An 8,826-nucleotide genomic window follows, 5' to 3' on the forward strand; every position below is an offset into this window, starting at 1 on the left:
GTGAAATAAGATGTCCACATTAAAAAATAAAGCCTACAAAAAAGTTCTGGAGCTAAAAAAAAATTATTCATATGGCACCATGTCATCTCCAAAGTCCAAAATATTGAAATGGGATCCAGGAAAGCATCCTGTTTTCTTTTCAATGCAGCACTGACTTTACTGAGGTGAAATCGCAATATAGTTCTTCAGTCAACAAGTGGACACAAATGTTTTTCTACAGTTATTAAAAACAGGAGATCAATTTGAATGTGCAGAAATGATTTCTTCAGTTGGGTATTTTAGTATTTTGAAGAAACGTAGTGAAGGGATTTCCTTGGTTGGTTTCCATAGCTTGATAAACAAAAACACTACCACAAAGGCAAATAGCAACAATTTTATCCACATGGGCACTGAGTTTCCCTTCTTTGTCTTTTCTGACTTGACATCTGCCAAGGGAACGTACTTCTGTATGTATTTAGACGAGAACGACTCTTCCATCTTGAAGTCACTAATCTCCAGTGGCCAGCCTGCAGTGCCTTTGATTGGTGCAGCTAGCACTAATTCCTGTTGGAGTAGAGGTTTCATAGGGGAATATTTCCTTAAAAATATCCCTTTCTACTCTTCTTTCCTCTGTTTTTTCTCCCACTTCAGATCTTGTCAATGGTTTCTTTGGTGTTCTTCTGGTTATGTCTGAGAATTCAGTGATTGGCAGAATAGAAGATGCATGCTTGACATTTCCAGTCAAGCTATTGGCCACTAAGGATTTGTTGCTTGAAGCCTTTATAGTTTCAGCTATGGGAGTACTCTCTGAAATTACTACACCATCTCTGTGAAAATGCTGTGAAGTTTCTACCCTTTTCCTTGGAGTTCTTCTTCACCCTCTTGTGGGTGAAGTAATGTGAAGCTACACATTAAATACTTGGAATTCTTGCAGAAAAGCTGTATGACTTATTCTCTACTGAGTAAAAATGTTACAAATGTGAATGAAATTCAGTATGAGAAATGGTCACGCAGGTGTGCTTCTTGTATGCAGTGGTATGTCCATGGAAGGTATAGCAATATGCTCTTCTGTGACTCCTGTCGTGTGGTATTGCTTGTGCAGGCTTACCGCAATACTTGCTGAAGTATTTGTCATATCATGAAAGTCCTAAGTAGGTGCTCTTAGCTTATTTCCCTAAGCTTACAGTCTGTTTCTTATAGTACTTAAAATGACTATACTTGGGGTGGCACTAGACACCATGGACTGCACCCTCCAACATCAATCACTAATTAGAAACTGCCTTGCATACAATTCTCCCATGGAGACAATTTCAAGACAAATTTGAGAAAATTTTTCTGTTGTGACTTCCTCCTCTAGAACTGCTTGTGTAAAGTTAGCATAAAACTAGCCAGTACAAAATGGATAGACAATGAATGTAATCCTTTTTGGAATTAATCATTCTCTGATCATATGATGGGATGAACCAGTATTTAGATTGCATCTCTTTTATGTGCCCATTTGGCCCAACCAAAGAATCGGTCAGATTACTGTCCAAATGGGTGTAGTTACACAATGTAACTCTTTTTTCACCTACATTCTCCCAGCTGCTTGCACTCATTTTGTAAGCTATTTATTGACTAGCATATTATCTATCAATGGCTTCTGTCACTAACCAGGATCTAACTTCTGTCTCAAGACTACACATTGCACCAAAAATATTCATCATATTAATAACAGCAATAACAGTTCACTGAACTACCTTTCAGAGCCAGAGCTTACTGCTATACCCAGACCATACCTTAACCATGATTGATTAATTATATATACTTCCTGTCATCTGCTTCAATTCTTATTGTATTTAAAGCTATAACTCTTACCTGAATACATTTATATATTCTTCTTCCTATTATGCCACATTGAATACATTTTTCTCTCAATTCTTCAACTAATTGTTTCTTTTATTGACACACTGGCATGCTATGAATAGCCTAGTTTGACAAGGCATTAAGACCCAGAGCTTTTACCCCAAAGAACCTCAACAATTTCTGTATCATATGAAATGGTCTCTCTGTAATGATTATTGTTGTCCTATAAATCATTTTGTTAAGCACAGTAATGAATCAGCTGAATCTTCCACCTAGAAATGGATAATCTCAATAGAAAATATTTTTAACACCACCAATAACAAAGATGCATCAATTGTGATTATCATTGCTTTCAACCTTGAAGGAGAATGAGACAGTCTAAGAATCTCTGCTTTTCAGTAAGAACCTCCTTGCTGGGCTCCCACGCATGAATGCAGAGCTAAGCAGACAATTCAATGTAAACTACAAAACGAAGGCAGGGACAGCTACCTGTCATCCTGCTTTTATCAACTTGTGAGCCCAACTAAGGAGCTCATACTATTCTAGAAACTGCAGTGGTGTTTGAGTTCAGACACAGAACAAACAAGTTTAACAGAAAAGAGATTATATCAGTACACATGATGTCTGTGAAAGTACACTTTTCACTCCACAAAATATAGCAGATAATGAAAACTGTTTTTAAACCTAAGAAGAAAACTGAAAGACGGTTGAATTACATTTCTTTGTAATAAACAGCTAGTATTTTACACATATTAATTGGGTAATGATACAGAGTTTTAATACAAACAACATGACCACATTGAATGATGATTAACTCAGAATAACTGTCATCTTCATCATATTAAATGTGTATCATTTCTTTTTGCTTGAAATGTTTAAAGTGGTTTTAAATATTTTGAAATATACAATGCATTATCGTTGACTGCATACCTTGTGTTGTGCTGAGAACATCAGAACTTATTTATATTTGATAATTGCAAAGGTGATTTTATGAACCAGAGTAAATGAGGGTCATTGGCCATGGGATTGCTACATGACCTGGACTAAAGGAAAATTAAACTTGCTCACGTCTTCTATACAGGAGCTAGTTGCAAAAGCACTAAAAAGGCAGCCACAAAAGCAGGTTCCTGTCTCTCTCTCCGTGGCTGGGATACAGGGCTGCTGATTCCTTGATGCTTCTTTTTCAAAGAGCCAACTTCCAAGTCCTTAAAAAAGACAGTGTTGGGTCTTAAAGCTGACAAGAGGCTGAGAAAAAGATTTACATCTCAAAGTAGCAAAGAAAAAATTTGCATTTACAAGTTTGCTAAAATAAAGGCATCTCCAGAAAAGTGATGTCAGGAGCAGAGGCTAGAAGAAAGCTGATGATAAAGCAGATACATCATTTGATGATGAGCAGAATTAAGGCTCTCAGGCAACTCTGAGAAAGGAGCAGCCTGATTCAGGAGCACATGTAGTGACTCACAGTTCAACAGAAACTGACCAATAGGTGCGTGTCTTAGTATTGAAGAATTCACAAGGTGCAAGACCTGAACTAGATATTGGCTGTTTCTAGCATTGCTGCAGAAGGCAAAATCAACAGCAATACCACCTGCAGTATACACTTATCAATTGTCGAAACTGTGTATTTTAATATATGTCAGGAATTACGAAATTGTCAAAAGAGTCACAGCCTCCAAGGCACACAACTTTTAAGCACTAACATCGCCAAACAAAACCAGCCTGCTTGATCTTACTTGGATGAAAATGAACTAGGAAATCAGTTTGAGATTAACTGACCACACATCTAAAGTATGAGGTAGTGAGACTAAATACAAGGAGGAAACGTTCTGACTCAAAATCAGTGAAAACTATAAGTTTATCATCATTACAATTGTGATCAGCTTTTAAGTGACTGTTGTGACTGCCTGAAAAGAAGCTGTGTGCAAAAAGGCTGAGTGACTGATCAAGCTTCAGCGATTGTGCACATTTTGCAATGCTGAAGTTCCAGAGTCTAATTACTATTTTATCAAGGACTATCTGTACTTAGCTATATAACCAATCCTTGCCTATAACCAATCTATGTCAGGACATCCTGACAACAGATCAAAACCCTTTAGACAGTGGGCAATTTGGTGTTTGTTAAGGTAATACATTACAAAGGGTTTTATATTTTTTGTGTTTTAGTCTGAGATGGCAAAGCATAGTTTTTGTGCCCCAAAATCATCTCTTCTCAGGGTAGAAGACAGATTTCATTTTCACACCCCAACCCCAATCCCCATCCCCCACCCCTGCTAACCCCTGGCCCAGAAGCCTATTACTTCCTGGTTCCTCCTTTTTTTTTTTTTTTTTTTTTTCACTTCACCTGACTTGTCCTCTGCAAGCACCTGTAGCTCTTGCTCTTCTCTCTTTTTAAATTGACTGTTCCTTTTATCTTTCTTCTGTTTTCTATTTTGGTTTTTATTTCAGCAGGCTGACCTGTCTATGATTCCCCAGCCTTAGACCTAAGGCCCCAGCCTGTTTCTCACTGCCCTAGTAACGGCTTCCTGATGTGACTCGGAACTCATATTGTTAACGGTGAGTAAGCTCCAGTGTTATCTAATATTGAGGCCCCATCCAGTCACCAACATACTTCTCTCCCTTTCTCCCTCCTCCAATTTCAACTGTCCCCTGGGACTCTCTGATGTCCCCTTCTGCTAACTCAGTTTATAATATCAGTTATATCTGCAGCCTCAGAACTCAGTCCAGTGCTAATTTCTTCACAGGCAATAAACCCTTAAGCAGACTGGCATCTGGCAGGTATTTCTATTCTACTGGCTCTGAGCTTACTATTGAGTTGGTTGATAAAAATTGCCTATGCTTCCCCTGTTCTAGTGTCATCCAGCACAAGAGGCCCCTTAAATGCTACTGAGCCTTCTGCTCTGCCTGCCTTGATACATTCTGATCACGGTGAACAATCTCTTGTCGTTCCTCCACCAAGAAATGCATGTATTAGAAGCAGCTGCAAAGTCTCGACTTAAGATCGGAAGGTGTGATGACTATTCTCTGTTGTCACTTTGATTAAATATAGAATGAACTACCATCCAGAAATGGAGGGAACACCTGTGAACTAGAACTTGAGGCTGGAAGACTCAAACTCTTGATACAGTTCTTCAGGTAGGATGGCACATGCTCTTAATCCTGACGACACATATCTTATTCCATATCTTGAGGAACACCTTTAATCTCATCCATATTGTGTGCTGGAGGTGTACGTAAGGACAAGGGAAAAAGGAAGGGTTCATTCTAAACCTGCTTGTACTTACTCGCTAGCACATGTGCTGGAACCTACTTCTCCAGGAGTCCAGTTTATACAGAAGACCAGCTGAAACACTCAGTCTTGTGGGACTGACTTGGACTTTCAATCTCTTTACTGCTGGCCATTGTTGGGCTAGTTAGACTATAGCCTGTGAATCATTATAATATATATATATATATTTCTATAAGTTCTGTGACTCTAGGGAGCCCTAACTAATACAGAAGATAAATGCTACTTAACCACACTTAATAGACACACAGATCCTACGGACTCTCATGCCCTAATAGTATAGGAATACAAGTTTTTATGCAGCTACCCTCACCACAGGCAGAAAATCAACATGACATTGTGTCACCATTTTGGCCGGTGTTGCTACCAAGATACTTGGGACAACATAAGTCAAAATAGGGAGAATGATGCAACCAAGAAGCCAGCAATCAGTTGACTAGCCAAATTAGCAATTCCCACATAACTAAATCCTACAATACTGCTAGGTTTTCATAGGATTATCATACCCTGAAGGATTGCCATATCACTGCCACTCCGTAGCACATCTTAAACCTTATCTCTCATTTTGGTTTCCTTTTACTTTCCTGAATACTGACTAGAATTATAGAAATAGGAAATTCAGTTAGGACTCTAATACGGGCATTACTACAGCTCTTTCATACTCTCTTATCACTTAGAGATTACATTCCCAGACACTAGCCATGGCCTGAAACATCAAAAAGTCAAGGAAAATGGAAGTTTTTAAGTTGAATATTTCCTCCATCCCCGAAGGACCTCACTATTGTTGCCTTTGGGTGCCTTCTATCTTACATTGATTTTTCTCTACATGGACAGTTCCTAATGCAGATAAGAATCTGAAATCTAGTGTTTGAAGTTCCAATATACTCAAAATTGTGATATTCTACAGTAGCACAAGCCAAAAGGAGATAACAATTAAACAAAAAGCTATAATCATTACCAAATTAAACACCAAAGTGAGTGCTATCTTGCTCCAGTTCCATAACACTGGACTCCCATCCCGCATTAAAAAAAAAACAAACAAACAAAAAGTCAGGCTTACACAATAACATTTTCCCAGTCTCAGGACTTCTAATTAATTATTCTTTGTGCTCACATTCTTTATTTTTTTCCATACTAAATGCTTTTAATTCCTTGCCATTCATATACTATAGATAGTTCCCACCCCATGGAGATAATTCCCTAGATAATAAGGTGTTTTCCTTGAGCAATATATTCAAAGGAGAAAATAAAATGTATATACTTGCATTTTTAATCCCAGTGACATTTAAATCAAAATCTCTTAAACTAGTCCTTAAGTAGTCATTTCGTATCTGAAACCAGGAGCGTCCTAAGTCAAATCCTGTATTTTGTTGTTGATATATTTCTAGTTTATTACTTCCTTTTCATTTAATTCATTATTTTATAGCATTTTAAAGTACTGATTTCATTCCTTCAGTTTGAAGGAAGTACATTGACTGATGCTCATATCAATATTTTAGGAAGTAACCCTCCCTAGAGGAGGGGCAGAATATGAACATCGAGAAATACTTAAACTCTGATCCAAGAAAGAGTAAGCCAAAGAACAATACCTTCTTTCTTTAATTATAATTTTATTTATTTATTTATTTATTTATTTATTTATTTATTTTCTTTTTATTAGATTTTGTCTGTATTTACATTTCAAATCCCTCTTCCTCGTTTCCCCTTTGAAAAACCCCTACCCCATCCTCCTTTCCCCTGCTCATCAAAGTACCCATTCCTGCTTCCTAGTCCTGGTATTCCCCTATATAGGGGCATAGAGCCTTCTCAGGAACAAGGGCCTCTCTTCCATTTGATGTCCAACAAGGCCATTCTATGCTACATATGCAGCTGGAGCCATGGGTCCCTCCAATGTATATGCTTTGGTTGGCGGTTTAGTCCCTGGGAATTCTTTGGGTACTGGTTGTTTAATATTGTTGTTCCTCTTATGGGGCTCCAAGCTCATTCTGTCCTTTCTCTGGTTCCTCCATTTGTGACAGCAGGTGCTGATGAGGATGTGAAGAAAGAGGACTGATCTTCCCCTGCTGGTGGGATTACAAGCTGGTAGAACCACTCTGGAAATCAGTTTGGTGTTTCCTCGGAAAATTAGACATAGTACTACCGGAGGACCCAGCTATACCACTCCTGGGCATATACCAAGAAGATTCTCCAACATGTAATAGGGACACATGCTCCATTATGTTCATAGCAGCCTTATTTTTAATAGCCAGAAGCTAGGAAGAACCCAGATGTCTTTCAACAGAGGAATGGATAAAAAAAAATGTGGTATATCCACACAATGGAGTACTTTTCAGCTATTAAAAACAATGAATTTATGAAATTCTTAGGCAAAAGGATGGAACTAGAAAATATCATCCTGAATGAGGTAACCCAGTCACAAATGAATACACATGGTATGTACTCACTGATAAGTGAATATTAACTCCCCAAATTCAGAATATCCAAGGTACAATTCATGGACCATGTGAAGTTTGAGAAGGAAAACCAAGGTGTGGATGATTCAGTGCTTCTTAGAAGGGGGAACAAAATTCTCACAGGAGGAATTATGGAGACAGAGAGTGGATCAAAGACTGAAGGAAAGACCATCCAGAGACACCCCCACCTGGGGATCCATCACATATACAGTCACCAGACCTGAACTCTATTGTAGAGGCCAGGAAGTGCTTGCTGACAAGATCCTGATATAGCTGTCTCCTGAGAGGCTCTGCCATTGTCTAACAAGTACAGAATTGGTTTAATGCAGCCAAGCATTAAACTGAGCTTGGGTCCCTGATAGAGGAGAAAGGCCTGATGGAGCTGAGGAATTTTGCAGCCCTATGGGGGGTAGCAACAGTATCAGTTGGATAGATGCCTCAGGGGACTTGCTTACCAGCCAAAGAATACACATGGAGGGACCCAGTGTTCCAGCCCCATGTGTGGTAGAGAATGGTCTTGATGGACATCAGTGGTAGGAGCAGTCCTTGCACCTGAGGGGTGGGAGGGCAGCACCCTTATAGAGGCAGGCAGAGGGGAGATGAGAAAGGGATTTTCTGAAGAGGAGACCTGGAAAGAGGATAACATTGGAAATGTAAATAAAGAAAATAAACAATAGAAGGAAAGAAAGAAAGAAAAAGAGAGAAAGAGAAGAAGAAAGAAAGAAAGAAAGAAAGAAAGAAAGAAAGAAAGAAAGAAAGAAAGAAAGAAAGAAAGAAAGAAAGAAAGGAAGGAAGGAAGGAAGAAAGAAAGAAAGAAAGAAAGAAAGAAAGAAAGAAACAAACAAACAAACAAACAAACAAACAAACAAAAGTAGACATAGAGCTATTTGAAGACCCGGCTATATACCCTCCTGGGCATATACCCAAAAGATGCTCCAACATATAACAAGGACACGCTCTCATATGTTCATAGAAGTTTTAATTATAATAGCCAGAAGCTGGAAACAACTCAAATGTCCCTCAGTGTGTGAATGGATACAGAAAATGTGGTACATTTAAAAGCTGGAGCATTACTCAGCTATTAAAAACAAAGACTTCATGAAGCTCAGAGGCAAATGAACGGAACAATATCATCCCGACTGAGGTAACCCAGACACAAAAGAACACACGTGGATGGCGTGTATTCACTGATATGTGGATATTAGTCCCAAAACACTAGATATTCATTATGCAATTCACAGACCATGTGAATCTTCAGAACAAGAA

At 38.6% G+C, this 8,826-nt stretch overlaps 1 pseudogene; it reads right to left on the reverse strand.

The window, feature by feature from the left end:
• Positions 1 to 265: 265 nt before the first annotated feature.
• LOC127683661 (lamina-associated polypeptide 2-like) lies at positions 266 to 1,766 on the reverse strand (annotated as a pseudogene).
• Positions 1,767 to 8,826: the final 7,060 nt, after the last annotated feature.

This window comes from Apodemus sylvaticus, chromosome 4 (assembly GCF_947179515.1).
Source record: "Apodemus sylvaticus chromosome 4, mApoSyl1.1, whole genome shotgun sequence".
Classification (NCBI taxonomy): domain Eukaryota; kingdom Metazoa; phylum Chordata; class Mammalia; order Rodentia; family Muridae; genus Apodemus; species Apodemus sylvaticus.